The sequence below is a fragment of the Sus scrofa genome, chromosome 11 (assembly GCF_000003025.6).
Source record: "Sus scrofa isolate TJ Tabasco breed Duroc chromosome 11, Sscrofa11.1, whole genome shotgun sequence".
NCBI lineage: Eukaryota > Metazoa > Chordata > Mammalia > Artiodactyla > Suidae > Sus > Sus scrofa.
The window spans coordinates 49,471,292-49,488,714 of record NC_010453.5 but is presented as its reverse complement, the minus strand read 5'-3'; the positions used below and the strand labels follow the sequence as shown (position 1 = coordinate 49,488,714).

Sequence of the window (17,423 nt, the reverse complement as noted above, 5' to 3'; positions counted from 1 at the left end):
AACAAAGAGGGGGAAGGGGATTTACTGGATGAATACTGAGATATTTCACAGGGTCAATGGAGGAAGTGAGCAACAAAACCTCAGGAAGGCAGGGGGCAAAGGTAACTGGGTAGGAAAACTCAAAAGCAAATGTTCAGAGGCCTGATCTCTGGGCCCTGCTGTTAAGAGGAGGCCTCTATTAAGACTGGTCTGTGCTTCCCTTTTACCAGTTTCAACTGTCAGAAGAGAGGGTACAACTGGCCCGGCTTGTGTCAACTGTCTGCCTACAGCTGAATGAATCCACATGGTTGGAGAGGCAGGTCGTGTGGGACAGGCATGGCCACTAGAGGCCTGCCCCTGTGTTTTGATTCAGTGGAATCTACTGTGACCAAAGTGGCCACCCCAGATGACAACCCCCTTAGATAGAGAAGATGTTCACATTATCCAGCAATCATCTGGAGCAAGGGAAGGGGCAATTTCAGGATCATTTCTGTAACACATATTTTCATATCGATGTTTACTTACATTTGTTGTTTTTATATTTCTTGTTAATTTTTATATTTCTTTATAGTTATACATAATTTATATTTGTATTATCTCTAAATATTATATTATCTCTTTTGAAACACAGAAAAGTAGAGAAAAAAATATAATGACCCCTCAAGGTACCCATCATCCAAATTTAATAATTACCAATTTTGTACTATTCTTATTTTATCTTCTCTGTACCCCAAAACTTGTTTCTTGGTGTATTTTAAAATAAATTCCATATACCAAAATTCACCTTATAAATATTTCACTATATATCTGTATTAGGTAAGGAATTTTAAAACCATAAGATCATTATCGCACCAGAAGAAAGTAACAATAATTCCTTAAGATTAGATGTAATTGGTATATATCCAGTTCTATTAAGACTTGCTCCTTGCTATAAGGAGATTGCGTTCTAGGAGGAACGATAAGATCTTTAAAACAAGAGAAACAAACACTGTAAGAAAAGTAGCAATGAAGCACCATGTGATGGTCAGAGAAGGGAGACAGTAGCGGAGATGGAAAAAGTAAACTATATATTAGAATACATTCAGGAGCCCAGAAACAACTGTGCGATTAATATTTTCTTTTGAAAAAATCAAGAAGGAATTCCCATTGTGGCTCAGTGGTGCTAGTATCCATGAGAATGTAGGTTTGATCCCTGGCCTCGCTCAATGGGTTGAAGATCCGGTATGACCAAGAGCTGTGGTGTGGGTCGCAGACGCGACTCAAAACCTGTGTTGCTGTGGCGCAGACTGGCAGCTTAGCTCCAATTTGACCCTAGCCTGGGAACTTCCATATGCCATGGGTATGGCCCTAAAAAGACAGACAGACAGACAGAAAGAAAGAAAGAAAGAGAAAGAAAAAAGAGGATCACTGGAATCTGAGAAAGTAGAAGACTCAGAATTCAAACTGGCACCTGGGGACTGAAAGGCTGAAGTGCTTGAAGGATCAGTGGAAAGTCAAAGGGCCTGGTACACTGCAGAATCTCAGGAACAGAGGACACAGAGCAAAGGTGGGAGACCCAGCTGTCCTGCTCTCAACTGAAGGACAAGTGAAAATCTCCAGCGAATGGCCCAGAGGCTACAAGTAATGAAACCAAGAAGAGGTGGGTCTTAAAGACACTCAGCTAGTATGTGATCCAGCAGAATTTGTTGTTTCCTGCTGGCCTTACTTCACATTGTATGGGATTAGGATGTATGAGCTGTTAAATATTTGAACATCACCCCTGATTACAAGAAATATTTCTATGACATTGGCTTTTACCAAGAGTATCCTTAGTGCCTGGTCCAGTGCCTGAAACAGAGAAGGCACTCAAATATATTCTGAGAGAGAATAAACAATGCATAAATTTTATATCGCTGTTCAGACGCATCATTAAACTATTTTTAAAGTTACGTAGAAAAGTCTCATTCACTAACTTACCTTATGTTTTTAGAGCCCATACTATGAGCTTCCAGCAATGCTGAGAAATTTCTTCATTAACTCAGGTATAAATTGCCTTTGAAAGAAAAATGAAGAAAGAACATTCTAGAGGAATTGTTTTTCAATATGCTTCATGTTTTCTAGTACTATCTAGAGAACAAACCTAAAGGAGAATTTAAGATTATTGCCAAAGTAATATTGTTATCAATGAAATATTTCTTTTATTTGCGCAAGCATGAGTGTAAAAGTCATACATTATAACAGAAAATATCTGAGGAATGAATGTTCTTAATTGAAAGGGAAAGTTCCTTAAAAAAACCTTACTAGTAGTAATATTTTAGAATTACTTTATTCTTCCATAAATAAATAATTATCTAAAGATCATATATTCCTATCATTTCTAATAGTAGTATGATCTTCCTTATCACTCTCTCACTTTGGCGGAAAAAAAAAGTGGAGTCTGTATAAGTATCACTTTTTATTCACACACACATTTAATTCATTCTCTCATCTGCATAACTACCATAGTAGTCAAAGGGGTTCCTGAGCAAGTTTAATCTTGTATGGGAGGAATGAGTCAATTAAGCTTCTAAAACAATGTGTTAGAATAAACAAGGCTGGTTCATAACGGATCATTGAATCATTGGGCAGGAAGCATCTTTGTTACATAAACAAATTATAAAAGTGCAGTGCTGTGTAAGAAATTTGGGTTTCTCCACAAATCACTGAAGGTCATAACTTAAAATTATATGCAGTCTCCTCAAACATCCAGCTCAGAAGTTTGTATGTCTGGATTTTGCTTTGTTTTGTTTTTCTTTCTGAGGCATAAATATTCACATTGAATTAGAAAACATACCACTCTACCAAAATGAAAATAAAGTGTGCAAATTGTGATTTTTCAGAGTTCCTCAGAAAGCTATGCTACCAACTGTTATCAGTTAACAGCCCCAGAAGGCTATAAATGAGTAAGGAGAGTTTGATGGAGATATCTTTAGAAGCAGTGGGCAGGGTTAAGGAAATCAACCTGTGAAAGGGAAGCATCCCAAGACAAAAATCATTAGGAGCCATGACCCTAGATCTGAAGGGGGCAAGTGTTTCTGGAACCTGAAGAGGTTGGAGCTGTATGGGTATAAGAAGGATGCTCAAAAGCAACTGTAGACACAGGTAGAAGAAAGCAGCTTTGAGGCTCTGCAGAGAGGGAGCGGGGTGAATAAATACCCTAACCTCACTCCCTATGCCCTTCTGATTTCTTTCCAATGAATTCTATGGACTGAACCAAGCAGAAGCCAGAGGGCAAAGGAACAAATCCATATGCTCCATAAAGATCAGCCAGAGTAGGGTGGAGAGTGGGTCTAGAAGGGCCGTGGGAAATAGCCAACACACATTCTCTTCCACCATTATACCTCCAGTTTCACTAGCCTTACATCTTTGTCAGCAGTATCTCTCATTCCCCTGATGATCAAATCAAAAAGCAATCTAATAGGTATTCAGGAAGTTCAAACTATCCATACTGCTATATCTAGATTCTAGCACTGTAAGGTCTTATAGAAAAATATAAAGTACAAGACATGGATTCCTCCCCCAAGATGAAGACTGGAATAAATGGGAACAAGATAATATATACAAGTTGTAGATCTTCAGGAAAGACCAGGTAGCTCCTCTAAGGCAGTATTCAGAAGGTTATGTGTTAACCTTCACTTTTTGCAATTTTTTTTTTTTTTTTTGGCCATTTCTTGGGCCGCTCCCACAGCATATGGAGGTTCCAGGCTAGGGGTCAAATCGGAGCTGTAGCCGCCGGCCTACACCAGAGGCACAGCAATGCTGGATCCGAGCTGTGTCTGCAACCTACACCACAGCTCACGGCAACACAGGATCGTTAACCCACTGAGCAAGGGCAGGGATCAAACCCACAACCTCATGGTTCCTAGTCGGATTCGTTAGCCACTGCGCCACGACAGGAACTCCAACTTTTTGTAATTTTATAGGTAATTCAGGAAAAGAAAGTTGAAGAGTAAAGTTTTGGGGAGAAATTGCACAAACCTAACATCCCTAGAAACACTCTAATAGCAACCTGGAACTTCGCCCAGCATATTTGCTGGGTATCCTGTTCTACCAGAAAAAAAATAACCTAAAGAGAAATTGCCTATTCTTTTCATCTTCTTAGCATGTACATTTCTCTAAAGAGCAAAGACCAGCAGTTGTCATAATAGCTGTTTTAAACATTTGGAGGGCTGCCCCATAAAAGTCAAACCCAACATCAAGTGGTGATGGCCATTTCCTCTACCTAAAATGCTTTCCCTACTTCCTCATCATGCAAACTCAATTTATGCCTCAAGACTCCATTCAAACATGAACTTCGCTGAGCACTTTCTGAGTGTTCCAGGTAGAGCCAGATTATTCTCTGAACTTGAACCTCTAAAATAATTAAAAAGTTACTTTTCAAGATATCCGGGTTCATATAATTACTTTTGAAGATGCTACCTAATGTTTTCTTTTACTACTTCATTCCAGTATAAACATATCATAAAAGACACATATGACTAAGTTTTTCAGAACCAAAAACATTTGCCCAGAGAGATATTTTTGTGGTTAATAAAATTTACTAAAAAAGAAAAGTAAGAACTTGCAGTAACAATTGTACCATGACAATAACTCTGAACTTGAATGTATGAAAACTTTTAATAGAGCATCAAAAGAAAAACTCTATTTTCCCATTAAACCTCTCATCCTTTGCTGAATAAAAAGCTATTACCAACCACCATTCATTTATCTTTTATAGATTTTTCATAGCAATAATTAAGGTTGTCAGTTTTTTGTTCTCTAAGCACACCTACAAATCAAATGACCTCATAACTTACATCTTGAGGCTGGTTAATTTTGAGAGAGAAAACAGAAGTACTTAAAGAGGTTCAATAAATACTTTTCATTTGAAAACTATCCATGATTAAACTGAGGAAAGTCTATTCTGGAACTTCACAGGGAAAAAATAATCTAAATGGAATGAAAAGCTAAATAAAATTGGTACAAATATAAAGAAGCAATATCTTTAATTTCAAATTTTTATTTAGGACTCTAAAACCTATGATCATTTGGAATTCAAAACAAGTTGTAGATGAATTAGAAGGTGAAATAGCTGCAACCTCATTCAATTTTCCATTTGAATCAGATGTAGGTCTGATTTAAATAAAGAACTGTTCACTTAGAGCAGGTTCAAAGCCACAATCTTCAAAATATTTTGGAAAGAAATCAGAACTATTCATTTACATCAAAGGTTTATTGAGTGCCTGGTCTGAGCCAGACACTATGCTATGTCTTTCTCTTTCTCTCTCTCTCTCTGCTAGTATAGTATAGTAGGCAGTATAAACACTGTTAAAATTATACGTGTTATATGCTGAAAGGGGAAGTGGGGAGTTATCATTTTTTAATGGGCCGGGTACAATGTATACAGAGTCTGATTTAATCTTCACAATGACCCTAAGAGTCTGCTATTATTCACCCAATTTTACAAATGAGAAACTAAATCAGATAGACTCAATGAGGTCACAAAGGTTACCCTGTTAATGAGGAGTAGGGTTTAAATGCCAACTACGATCTGTCTGACGGCAGAGTTTATTCTCTTTTCTCTATACAATGAGAGGTGAATCTTGAGCCACACGAGAATTGTGAGGCGCCACTGTACAAGTACCTTAGAGTGCACTGCAAAAAAAAACCCCTCTGTGGGACACCATGCCTGGCATCAGGAGTGTGGTGGGAACAGGAGCTAAGAGTGATGGATTCTGTACGGTGGAGCCAGATCTGTCTTCACCAAGAAAAACACAAAGGACAGAACTGGACATTCTAAGAGGAGGAAGGGAATTCTGGTGAAAGGAAAAAAAATGGTACCCACTTTTTACAAACATTAAAGGCCATATCTAATTTGGGGATTATGGAGCAGATCAATCTCCATGGCCAGAGCATAAGAAGAAGATGCAGCTGTTTCAAATGGAAAGTGAGGTTGGGTCAAATTGTAAAATTTTCCCAAGAAGCATTTCATAGCCATGCTGGCAAGGACCATGATGGCAATAATAGGTACTTAAAATCACATTTCAGAAAATAATGGAAAGATTACAAAATATTAAGATAAAAATATTGATGTGTCCTAGAGAGACCAAAACCTTTCTTTTAAAGAAACCAAATATCAAGCTTCCCTAATGCCAAGGAAGTTATTATTATGCAAATCGCTATTGTATTTCTGTTAATTGGGGTTTGTTCTCAATTAAAGAGGGGAAAAGTTTTTATCTTTAAAAGTGGAAATTAAACCAATTTTAAACTATGCAATGAAACTCAACAAAATTGCAAAGTGTGTTTTTCTATAATTAACATTCTTCAGTGACCCCATTTTCTACGTTGTCAGTATACATTGTTCTCACAATGTGTATTTTTTTTTTTTTGGCATTCAGTAATAGTAATTTAGTAATTTTTGTCTTTCAGTAATAATAAATATTCTATCATTGGTTAAAACTTGTACAAAAAGCAAACAAGGAGTTCCCATTGTGGCTCAGTGGAAACGAATCTGACTAGCATCAGGTTCAATCCCTGGCCTCGCTCAGTGGGTTCAGGATCCGGTGTTGCCATGAGCTGTGGTGCAGGACTCAGATACGGCTTGATCTCACATTGCTGTGGTGTAGGCCGGCAACTATAGCTCCAATTCGACCCCTAGCCTAGGAATCTCCATATGCCGCCAGTGAGGCCCTCAAGAGACCAAAAAAAAAAAAAAAACAGACAAAAGTTTACATGCAAGATTAATAAGCATTTAATATTTTTAGGAATTCCTCCCAAGGTGAAATGTAAGGCCAGGATTAAGGAAAAAAAAAAAATCCTAGCTGATTGGAGCTAGAGTTACTTCTGGAACCTAAGCTTGGTACTTAGCACAAATTTGGGAATCTCTGAACCCAAAACTGAGATTTTCCATATGCTCCACAATATAATTCTAGTCTCTGTGGCTACTTTTTTTTTTGTCTTTTTAGGGCCGCCCCCGTGGCATATGGAGGTTCCCAGGCTAGGGGCAAATATAAGCTGCGGCTGCTGTTCTACACCACAGCCTCAGCAACACCAAATCCAAGCCACATCTGCAACCTACACCACAGCTTATGGCAACACCGGATCCTTAACCCACTGAGCGAGGCCAGGGCTCGAACCTGCTTTCTCATGGATGCTAGTCAGATTCGTTTCTGCTGAGCCATCATGGCAACATCTCTGTGGCTACTTCTCAAAAAACTTGCAATGGGAAAAATTTTATTATTAGTTGCTAGCCACAAACATTATACTTTTTTTGCTTGGCGTATCATTATTTAAATTAAGATAAAATTCACATACCAACAAAATATTTAAAAGTGTGCAATTCAGTGATTCTTAACATATTTGCAAGGTTGTACAACCATCGCCACTATCCATTAGCTGTCACTCCATTCCCTCCTCTTCCTAGCCTCTGGCAACCACTAGTCTACTTTCTGTCTCTACGGCTTTGTCTATTCTGGACAATTCATACAAATGGAATCATACAATATGTGGCCTTTTGTATCTAACTGCTTTCCATTACCATAATGTTTTCAAAGTTCATCCATGTTTATCATGGATCAGAACTTCATTCCTTTTTATAGCTGAGTAATATTAAATTGCATAAATATACTATTTTTATCCATGTATCCTGATAGACATCTGGATTATTTCTACTTTTTGGAATTAAGAATAATCTTGCCATGAACATTTGTGCACAAGTTTTCTTGTGAACATATGTTTTCAGCTCTCTGAGTATACACGTAGGAATGGCATTGCTTGGTCATGCGGTAGCTCTACAGTTAACTTCCTGAGGTATATGAAATCATTGTCCAAAGTTACAGCAATATATGAGGGTTCCAAATTATTTACATTCTCAATGACACTTGTTACTTTTTAAAAACTATAGCCATGGATTTTCTGTCATGGCTCAGAGGTAACAAACCCAACTAGAATCCATGAGGATGCAGGTTCAATCTCTAGCCTTGTTCAGTGGGTTAAGGATCCAGCATTTCTGTGAGCTGCAGTGTAGGTAGCAGATGCGGCTCAGATCCCCTGTTGCTGTGGCTGTGGTATAGGCTGGCAGCTATAGCTCCGATTTGACCCCTAACTGGAACTTCCATATGCCACAGGTGCAGCCCTAAAAAGACAAAAAAAATTATTGCTATAGTCATTCTAGTAAGTATAAAGTAGTTTTGATTTGTATTCTCTGATGACCAATAATGTCATTTAAAATAACAGTAGTAAAAATTAGGAAAATACTGTTTCCATGAAAAATAGCAATAATAAGTGCTTTATATGTTAACATAAATAACATATTTTTCAGAACTGAAAAATGAGAAGACTTGTATTGTTTTACATTTTGGCAAAGCTGTTTAATTTCTGGCTTAAAACAGAAATGAGTTGGGTTCTCATGTCTGCTTCCACATGTAATCTGTTGTGATATGCTGTAGGTGAAGTAGATGAAGAAAATCCAGTCTCAAATATAAGAGCTGGAAAAGGGAGGATGTTTTAATAGCATTTTCAGATAATTGCAGATATTCTTCAATTGATAAAAACACCAAAACTGGGCAGAGGTAGTTTTTAAGAGGTTTGATGCAATATGGAATTTAAAAGCACACCAGTGGATTTTTCATCCTCATTAAAATCTATTGGTCTATCTTGCACTTTGAATAGATTTCTTGCCCATGATTTTGTAATATCTGACTTTGATCGCTTGGCATTTATGGGCTCACTGAATTATATAGATCTTCCAAATGCTGACTCAGTTCATTACCTAATATTTTAAAAATCACATCCACTAATTTCACCAACAACCTCATTAGAAAAATCTTTAGGTGCTAGGAAGCTGTCAAGTTCACAGTGGCAGATGAAAATTTTACAAAATGCTGGTTTTATCATTGGCCAAAAAAAAACGATTGTTTTCCTGAAGTTACAGACTCATTAATTCACATTCAAAAAAAATATCTGCCAAACAGCTAAGACTCAAAAGTCATAGTTTGTCTGTCAGTTGTTCTTTCAAGTAAAAATGATATGCTACAGGGTGGTGGGGGTGGGAGGGGCTGGTTCAGCTTTAATTTAAGCAATCATGCAAGTGTTTTCCTTAGAAGAACTATAGGCATTTTAATATGTAGCTACCTCTCATTTTATCACATTGATTACTAAAAAGCATGAAATTAAGGATTAAGATTGAATAAAATGAATACATTTACTGCATTATCAAAGATATTCTTAAGTGAGAACAATTGTTTTTTTTTCATTCGTACAAATATGTAGTTGAAGAATACAATGAAGACTACATAGCACAGATGCAGTCCAGTGCCACTGCCTTGATGTGTGGTAAGGAACTGTTTTAGCCCCTACCGCCGTTGTACCATCAGTGCAAATGTTAATACAGTGGAAAAGGCAAATAACTTCTTAGTATTACTATGGAAATAATTTTAACCATGCAGAACTGCTACAAGGGTCTCAGGAACCCCAGCTGTCCATACTCTGAGGACTACCATTGTACACAAACCACTTAGTTCACTTTGGACTAGAACACTTCTGTTGGAGTTCCTGTCATGGCTCAGTGGTTAATGAGTCTGACTAGGAACCATGAGGTTGCGGGTTCGATCCCGGGCCTTGCTCAGTGGGTTAAGGATCCAGTGTCGCCATGAACTGTGGTGTAGGTTGCAGACACGGCTCAGATCCTGCATTGCTGTGGCTCTGGTGTAGGCCAGCGCTACAGCTCCGATTTGACCCCTAGCCTGGGAACCTCCATATGTGGGATAAGCGCCCAAGAAATGGCAAAAAGACAAAACAAAACAAAAACAAAAACAAAAAAAAACCTTCTGAATGTGATATTGGTATTTCACTACCAAGGAAATTAGAGAGACATGAGTTCTTTTAGGGAGCTCTAGAATTTAATCTCTACAATTCTCCCATCTCTTCTTTCACCTCCATTGTTACAGACACTATCCAAATTCAGACAATTATCACTTTATATACAGATAACTCCCTGGATTGTTCATTGGTTTCTCTGCCTTCAAAATCTCCTCTCCCCAAATGTTCTGCTATGCTAACTTCTGTAGATTAATATTCTAAAGCCCACTTTGTTCCCTTTGTGCAAGCATTTCCAATGACATTCTGTGCCTACAAAATAAAGTCTAAATACTTTCATTTGATTTCCAGGGTTCCCCTTGTAGCTTTGTTCAGCTTCCAGAGTTTTTCACTGAGTTTTTTCTCCAAGCTTTCCAACCTCAGAAGATACACAGAATTTCCCACCTTGTGTTTATCTAAACCCCCTTTTCATATTTGGAGCACTTTCCCACCTTTTGAATCTTCACAGATGGCAGAGCCTACCTTTCACCAAAGAAGATGAAAGGGGGATGGAAATAAGGTATTCTATGCAAGCAGAAATCAAAGAAAGCTGGAGTAGCGATTCTCATATAAAACAAAACAGACTCTAAAATTCTGTTAAAGGAGACAAAGAACACTATGTAATGATCAAGGAATCAATCCAAGAAGAGGTAATGAATGTAAATATATATGCACCCAATATAGAATAGCCTCAATGTAGAAGCAAATGTTAACAAACATAAGAGTAGAAATCAAGAGTAATACAGTTACACCCCATTTACATCAATGGATAGATCATCCAGAAAATCAATAAGGAAACACAGGCATTAAATGATACATTAGACCAATTGTTATCTGCAGAGCATATCATCCAAAAGCAGCAGAATACACATTCTTTTCAAGTGCACATGGGACATTCTCTAGGATAGATCACATGCTGAGCCACAAAGCAAGTCTTGGTAACTTTAAGAAAACTGAAGTCATATCAACCATCTTTTCTCACCACAATGCTATAAGATTAGAAATAAACTACAAGAAAAAAATGCAAAAAACCCAAAAACATGTGGAGGCTAAACAATATGCTACTAAATAACCAATGTATCACTGAGGAAATCAAAAGGAAATAAAAAAAATTCTAAAAACAAATGAAAATGAAAACACAATGATCTAAAACCTATGAGACAGCAAAAGAAGTTCTAAGCAAAAAGTTTATAGTAATACAAGCTCACCTCAGGAAACTAGAAAAACCTCAAATAAACAACCTAAACTTAAAGCTACTAGAGAAAGAAGAATAAACAAAATCCAAAATTAGTAGAAGAAAAGAAATCATATAGAACAGAAATAAATGGAGACTAAGAAAATAAGAGACAAGGTCAATGAAACTAAAAGCTGTTCTTTGAAAAGATAAATAAAATTGATAAAACTTTAGCCAGATTTATCAAGAAAAAGAGCCCAAATAAAAAATTATGAAAAATGAGAAGTTAAAATCAACACCATAGAAATATGAAGGGCCATAAGAGACTACTAAAAACAATTATATGTCAATAAAATGAACAATCTAGAAGAAATGAAAAAATTGTAGAAAGGTACAATCTCCCCAAGACTAAACCAGGAATAAGTAGAAAATATGAACAGACCAATTGCAAGTACAATTCTGAAATTGTATCTGTAATTTAAAAATTCCCAACAGGTGTACTGCTGTGGCACAGTGGGTTAATGATCCGCTCATCTCGTGGCATTGCTGCTTCAATCCTTGGCCTGGTGCAGTAGGTTAAGGATCTGGCATTATGAGACCTGTGGCAAAGTTCACAGATGTGCTTTGGATTCATTACTTGGCCGGGAACTTCCATATGCTGTGGGTGTGGCCAGAAAAGGAAAAACAAAAACAAAAATCTCCCAATGAACAAAGTTCTAGGACCAGATAGCATCACAGGTGAAATCTGCAAATATTTACAGAAGGCTTAGCACCTATACCAAAAAATTGCAGAGGAAGGAACACTCTGGAATTCCTTCCACAAGCCACCATCACCCTGATATCAAAACCAGACAAAAATATCACAAAAAAGAAAATTACAGGCCAATTTCACTGATGAACATAGATGCAAAAATCCTCAACAAAATACTAGCTGATGGAATCCAACAATACATTAAAAGAATCATACAATATAGATCAAGTGGGATTTATCCCAGGATGCAAGAAGTTTTCACTATCAGCACATCAATCAGTATGATACACCACATTAATGAACTGAAGAATAAAAACCATATGATCATCTCAATAGTTGCAGAAAAGTCTTTTGATAAGAGCAAACATCAATTTATGATAAAAACTCTCCAGAAAGTGGGCATAGAGGGAAACTACCTCAACATAATAGAGGCCAAATATGACAAACCCACAGTTAACATCATACTCAATGGTGAAAAGGTGAAAAGCATTTCCTCTAAGATCAGGAACAAGACAAGGATGTTCATTCTCACTAATTTTATTCATCATAGTTCCGGACCTCTTACTCACAGCAATCAGAGAACAAAAGGAAATAAAAGGAACACAAGTTGGAAAAGAAGTAAAACTGTCACTGCAGATGACGTGATATTATACATAGAAAATCCTAAAGATGCTACCAGAAAATGACTAGAGCTCAACAATGAATTTGGTAAAGTTCAGGACACACAACTGAGACACAAAAATCTCTTATATTTGTGTACATTAATAACGAAAGATCAGAAAAAGAAATTAAGGAAACAATCCCATTTACCATCACTTCAAAAAGAATAAAATACTGAGGAATAAATCTACCTAAAGAGACAAAAGATCTGTATTTGAAAACCATAAGATGCTAATGGAAAAAAGCAAAGACAACGCAAACAGTTGGAAAGGTATACTGTGTTCTTAAATTGGAGGAATGAATATTGTCAAAATGACTATACTACCAAGGAAGTCTACAGATTCAATGCAATCCCTACCAAATTACCAATAGCACTTTTCACAGAACTAAAAAAAGTTTTTTAATTTGTATGGAAACACAAAAAATCCCAAAGGGCCAAGGCAATTTTGAGAAAGAAAAACAGAGCTGGAATAGTCTGGTTCCCTACTTCAGACTATATTACTCTATATACAGTATGGTACTGGAATTGCCTTGGGCATCATTGTTGTGATGTGGTTCAATTCCCAGCCTGGAAACTTCTACATGCCACAGGCGTGGCAAACAAAACAAAACAAAACAGTATGGTACTGGCATAAAAACAGAAATATTTATCAATGGAACAGGATAGAAAGACCAGAAATAAACCCACACACCTATGGTCAATTAATCTATGACAAAGGAGGCAAGAATATACAAGGGAGAAAACAGAATCTCTTCAATAAATGGTGCTAGGAAAACTGAGCAGCTACAGGTAAAAGAATGAAATCAGAACATTCTCTAAGAGCACACACACACACACAAAATAAACTCAAAATAGATTAAAGACCTAAATGTAAGACTGACACACTAAAACTGAGAGGAAAATATCAGCAGAATCCTTTGACATAAACCACTGCAATATTTTTGGATCCATCTCCTAGAGTAATGGAGATAAAAACAAAAATAAACAAATGGAACCTAATTAAACTTAAAAGCTTTTGCATATCAAAGGAAACCATAAACAAAATAAAAAGAATGAGGGAAAATATCTGCAAATGATCTGACCAACAAGGGATTAATCTGCAAAGTATACAAACAGCTCACGCAGCTCAATATAAAAAAAAACCACACACAATAAAAATGGGCAGAATATCTAAAGAGGCATTTCTTCAAAGAAGATAGAAAGATGGCCAAAATGCACATTAAAATATGCTCAACATCAGTAATTATTAGAGAAATGAAAATCAAAACTACAATAAGTTATCACCTAATACTAGTCAGAATGGCGATCAAGAAAAAGCCTACAAATAATACATTTTGGAGAGGGTTGGAGGAAAAGAAACCCCTACATTGTCGATGGGAATGTGAATTGGTACAGTTACTATGGATAACAGTATGAAGATTCCTTAAAAAACTAAAAATAGAGCAACCATATGATCCTGCAATCCCACTACTGGGCACATATGCAGAGAAAACTAAATCTGAAAAGATACATGCGCCCCAGTGTTCACTGCAGCACAATTAACAGTAGCTAAGACATGGAAGCAACCTAAATTTCCATTGCCAGGTGAATGGATAAAGAAATTGTGGTATATTTATACAATGGAATATTCCTCAGTCATAAGAAAGAATGAAACAATGCCATTTGCAGCAACCTGGATGAATATACAGATTATCATACTAAATCAAGTAAGCCAGATAGAGAATGACAGAAATCATAGCATTTTGCTTATATGTGGAATCTGAAAAATGATAAAAATGAACTTGAATACAAAACAGAAATAGACCCAGAGACGTAGAAAACAAACTTATGGTTACCAAGAGGAAAGAGGTCGGGACAGGGGGATAAATTAGGATTTAAGACCCACTGAAACTCTACCCAATATTCTGTGAGGAGTTCCCGTCATGGCTCAGCGGAAATGAATCTGACTAGTAACTATGAGGTTGTGGGTTCTATCTCTCACTCAGTGGGTTAAGGAACCGGCGTTGCATGAGCTGTGATGTATGTGGTATAGGTCACAGGCCCGGCTTGGATCTGGCATTGCTGTGGCTGTGGTGTAGTCCAGCAGCTATAGCTCAGATTGGACCCCTAGTCTGGGAACCTCCATGTGCCACAGGTACAGCCCAAAAAAGCAAAAATAAATAAATAAATAATAAATAAAAAATAAAAAATTTGTAATAACCTGTAAGGGAAAAAACTGCAAAAAATAGATATACATGTATATATAACTGAATCATTTTGCTTTATACCTGAAACTAATATTGTAAATGAACTATACTTCCATAAAATATATACGTATATAATGAAATACTAAATTAATAAACATATTTTGAAGATGTTTAATAACGTACTTTTTTTTTTAAGAAGCTAAAAAGGATGGATACTTGCTTTCCCAGGAAGTGTGGTAGTTAGGACTTGGGCACATGAGCAAGCCTCAGTCAATCATCAGGATCTGACTGTTGATTTTGAATCTGGAGCTAGGGATATAAAGAGATTCTCATACTAAGCGAAAAGTCAGAAAGGGAAAGACAAATACCATATGATATCACTTACATGTGGAATCTAAAATATGGCACCAATGAACCTATCTACCAAACAGAAAAGACTCACAGACATAAAGAACAGACTTGTGGTTGCCAAGGGAGAAGGGGAAGGACTGGGATGGACTGGGAGTTTGGGGTTAGTAGATGAAAATTATTACATTTAGAATGGATGAGCAAGGAGGTCCTACTGTACAGCACAGGGAACTGTATCCAATTACTTGTGATGGAACATGATGGAAGATAATATGAGAAAAAGAATATATACATATTCATATGTATGGATGACTATACAGCAGAAATTGACAGAACATCATCAATCAACTGTAATAAAAAAAAGTTTTTAAAAAAGAGCCAGGGAACTAGTGGATTTATTTGGCAGTGTCAGAGGCAGGGCAATAAGCCACACAAGTAGCTGGGTTAGCAAGTAGCATTCAGGGCCCACCGTGGTGTCAGTGCCAGCAACAGCACCTGGAAATAGTCATGGTGACAGCAGCATTGGAGATGCAAGCTGTAGAGCCCAATTCACATCCCTTGGGTGAACTTGGCTTACAGTGACTGGTCGTACTGGGAGAAAACAAGATTTTTTGCTGCACAGGAAAGTCAAGTGGCAAAATCTACATGCTCAGAATAAATATGTATGCATTTCTGCCATAAAAGAGAGAATGTATTGGAAGATCATACAGAGAACTTTATCCTCAGTCAGTTGTTTGGGGGTAGTTTATTAGAGCTTGGAACTAATGAGGCCATGGTCACTCTTTCACAGGCCGAAAATGTAAACCGGCTGTTCTGTGTTGTTTGGTCACACAGCACTGGTTATAGCCCAGAGGGAGCAGGTGATCATACATCATCATCCCAGGAAATGACAATATTTGTTTCAATGTTAGTATTAAGATCGTACTCTAAATGCACACTTGCATGTATCAGTTTCAGTGTCTTCACATACATGAACTGGAGTCTATTGACTAATTCTATCCCTCAAGCCTAATCTGGCAAAAATTTATTTCATGAAATTTGAATAGGTACTTTATTCTTAATTACTTTTTTTTTTGTCTTTATTTTTTTAGAACTGCACCCGTAGCATATGGAAGTTCCCAGGTAGGGGTCTAACTGGAGTTGTAGTCGCCAGCCTATGCCAGAGCCACAGCAATGCCAGACCTGAGTCACATCTGCGACCTACGCCACAGCTCACGGCAATGCCAAATCCTTAACCCACTGAGTGGCCAGGGATAGAACCCACGTCCTCCAGGATACTAGTCGGGTTTGTTACTACTGAGCCATAATGGGAACTCCTTTTCTTAGTTATTTATATCAGTACACCGTGGAAGCAGAAATATTTCCCACTATAAAGCTCACAGGATGAATAACAAAAACAAAAAAAGAACAACAAAAAAACCCACCATATTAAGCAAACCCTCTGATTCCTTAATTTTTTTCCAAAGGTTGTTTGGGGTGGTTATTAGGTCTTTAGTATTTTTTTTCATGTTCTATGTTTGCTTTTGTTTTCATGACTTCTTGACCGCTGGATCCCACAAGCATACAAATGATTTAACACTGTGCAAACAGCAATGTATTTGTCAGAACCTTTGTAACATTTTGTATGGCAACACAAAGTCCATTGTGAAGGACAGATACAATTCAAAGCACAGCACTGAGGAGTGTGAGTGAAAAGAGTTGAATGTATACGATCTGAAATAAAGAAGGTTTAAGAGAGACTGATTTGGAGTTCCCATAGTGGCACAATGGTTAACAAATCCGACTAGCAACCATGAGGTTGTGGGTTCGGTCCCTGGCCGCCGCTCAGCGGGTTAAGGATCCGGCATTGCCGTGAGGTGTGGTGTAGGTCGCAGATGCGGCTTGGATCTGCGTTGCTGTGGCTCTGGTGTAGGCCAGCGGCTATAGCTCCAATACGACCCCTAGCCTGGGAACCTCCATATACAGAGGGAGCGGCTCAAGAAAAGGCAAAAAGATAAAAAAAAAAAAAAAAAAAAAGAGAGAGAGAGAGACTGACTTGTTTCTGAGTATGAAAAGGATTCCTACATAAAAGATAGAAAAATTATTCTTAGTCTCATGGGGCAGATGCAAATTACAGCAGGGAGAATTTAAATTAGACATTAGAAGACCTCTACAGAGAAAGACAAATATCATATGGTATCATTTCTACATGGCATCTAATAAAAATGACACAAAAGATCTTATTTATGAAACAGAAACAAACTCACAGATTTCAAAATAATCTTATGGTTACCATAGATAAAACCATGGGAGGGGGGTGGAAGAATTGGGAGGGTGGAAATAACATATACACACTACTGTATAAAATAGATGATTAACCAGCACCACTTTACCACAGGAAAATCCACTCAATAGTGTGTAATTACCTAGATGGGAAAAAAAGAATGGATATATTTATATGTATGACTGATTCGCTTTGCAGTACACCTGAAA

At 37.3% G+C, this 17,423-nt stretch overlaps 1 long non-coding RNA gene across 1 annotated transcript in view; it reads right to left on the bottom strand.

Moving 5' to 3' along the window:
* The window catches only part of LOC110255832, a 41,374-nt gene continuing 25,235 nt past the window's right edge, over positions 1,285–17,423 (bottom strand). Inside the window, exon 3 of the long non-coding RNA XR_002336701.1 lies at positions 1,285–2,011. This is a non-coding gene — a long non-coding RNA (uncharacterized LOC110255832). The remainder of the gene's footprint in view (positions 2,012–17,423) is intronic.